The following is a 2500-nucleotide window of genomic DNA, read 5'->3' as shown; positions in this document are numbered from 1 at the left end:
CCGCTCACGACGGTCACCGCGCGACGCAAGAACAGCCCAAAAACAGGCCAAAACGGCCCAAAAACGGGCCAAAACTGGCCATTTTTGGCTGCGCGAGCGAGCAGCGAGCGGCGGACAGCGAGCGAAGCGAGAGGCATCACCGTCCCTGCTATACGAAAGCCCCATCCAGCCCTGTGCCACCCGGGGGGTTCCAGGGTGCTGAGATGGCTGACATTTTGCTCCGCTCAAGATGGTCACCGCGCAACGCAAAAACAGGCCAAAAACTGGCCAAAACGGGCCAAAACTGGCCATTTTTGGCTGCGCGAGCGAGCGGCGAGCGGCGGACAGCGAGCGAAGCGAGAGGCAGCACCGTCCCTGCTATACGAAAGCCCCATCCAGCCCTGTGCCACCCGGGGGGTTCCAGGGTGCTGAGATGGCTGACATTTTGCTCCGCTCACGACGGTCACCGCGCGACGCAAGAACAGGCCAAAAACTGGCCAAAACGGCCCAAAAACGGGCCAAAACTGGCCATTTTTGGCTGCGCGAGCGAGCGGCGAGCGGCGGACAACGAGCGAAGCGAGAGGCAGCACCATCCCTGCTATACGAAAGCCCCATCCAGCCCTGTGCCACCCGGGGGGTTCCAGGGTGCTGAGATGGCTGACATTTTGCTCCGCTCACGACGGTCACCGCGCGACGCAAGAACAGCCCAAAAACAGGCCAAAACGGCCCAAAAACGGGACAAAACTGGCCATTTTTGGCTGCGCGAGCGAGCGGCGAGCGGCGGACAGCGAGCTAAGCGAGAGGCAGCACCGTCCCTGCTATACGAAAGCCCCATCCAGCCCTGTGCCACCCGGGGGGTTCCAGGGTGCTGAGATGGCTGACATTTTGCTCCGCTCACGACGGTCACCGCGCGACGCAAGAACAGGCCAAAAACAGGCCAAAACGGCCCAAAAACGGGCCAAAACTGGCCATTTTTGGCTGCGCGAGCGAGCAGCGAGCGGCGGACAGCGAGCGAAGCGAGAGGCATCACCGTCCCTGCTATACGAAAGCCCCATCCAGCCCTGTGCCACCCGGGGGGTTCCAGGGTGCTGAGATGGCTGACATTTTGCTCCGCTCAAGATGGTCACCGCGCAACGCAAAAACAGGCCAAAAACTGGCCAAAACGGGCCAAAACTGGCCATTTTTGGCTGCGCGAGCGAGCGGCGAGCGGCGAACAGCGAGCGAAGCGAGAGGCAGCACCGTCCCTGCTATACGAAAGCCCCATCCAGCCCTGTGCCACCCGGGGGGTTCCAGGGTGCTGAGATGGCTGACATTTTGCTCCGCTCACGACGGTCACCGCGCGACGCAAGAACAGGCCAAAAACTGGCCAAAACGGCCCAAAAACGGGCCAAAACTGGCCATTTTTGGCTGCGCGAGCGAGCGGCGAGCGGCGGACAGCGAGCGAAGCGAGAGGCAGCACCGTCCCTGCTATACGAAAGCCCCATCCAGCCCTGTGCCACCCGGGGGGTTCCAGGGTGCTGAGATGGCTGACATTTTGCTCCGCTCACGACGGTCACCGCGCGACGCAAGAACAGCCCAAAAACAGGCCAAAACGGCCCAAAAACGGGACAAAACTGGCCATTTTTGGCTGCGCGAGCGAGCGGCGAGCGGCGGACAGCGAGCGAAGCGAGAGGCAGCACCGTCCCTGCTATACGAAAGCCCCATCCAGCCCTGTGCCACCCGGGGGGTTCCAGGGTGCTGAGATGGCTGACATTTTGCTCCGCTCACGACGGTCACCGCGCGACGCAAGAACAGCCCAAAAACAGGCCAAAACGGCCCAAAAACGGGCCAAAACTGGCCATTTTTGGCTGCGCGAGCGAGCAGCGAGCGGCGGACAGCGAGCGAAGCGAGAGGCATCACCGTCCCTGCTATACGAAAGCCCCATCCAGCCCTGTGCCACCCGGGGGGTTCCAGGGTGCTGAGATGGCTGACATTTTGCTCCGCTCAAGATGGTCACCGCGCAACGCAAAAACAGGCCAAAAACTGGCCAAAACGGGCCAAAACTGGCCATTTTTGGCTGCGCGAGCGAGCGGCGAGCGGCGAACAGCGAGCGAAGCGAGAGGCAGCACCGTCCCTGCTATACGAAAGCCCCATCCAGCCCTGTGCCACCCGGGGGGTTCCAGGGTGCTGAGATGGCTGACATTTTGCTCCGCTCACGACGGTCACCGCGCGACGCAAGAACAGGCCAAAAACTGGCCAAAACGGCCCAAAAACGGGCCAAAACTGGCCATTTTTGGCTGCGCGAGCGAGCGGCGAGCGGCGGACAGCGAGCGAAGCGAGAGGCAGCACCGTCCCTGCTATACGAAAGCCCCATCCAGCCCTGTGCCACCCGGGGGGTTCCAGGGTGCTGAGATGGCTGACATTTTGCTCCGCTCACGACGGTCACCGCGCGACGCAAGAACAGGCCAAAAACTGGCCAAAACGGCCCAAAAACGGGACAAAACTGGCCATTTTTGGCTGCGCGAGGGAGCGGCGAGCGGCG

Source organism: Musa acuminata, unplaced genomic scaffold (assembly GCF_036884655.1).
Source record: "Musa acuminata AAA Group cultivar baxijiao unplaced genomic scaffold, Cavendish_Baxijiao_AAA HiC_scaffold_485, whole genome shotgun sequence".
Lineage (NCBI taxonomy): Eukaryota > Viridiplantae > Streptophyta > Magnoliopsida > Zingiberales > Musaceae > Musa > Musa acuminata.
The sequence above is the reverse complement of the archived record's forward strand: the minus strand, read 5'-3'. Positions refer to the sequence as shown.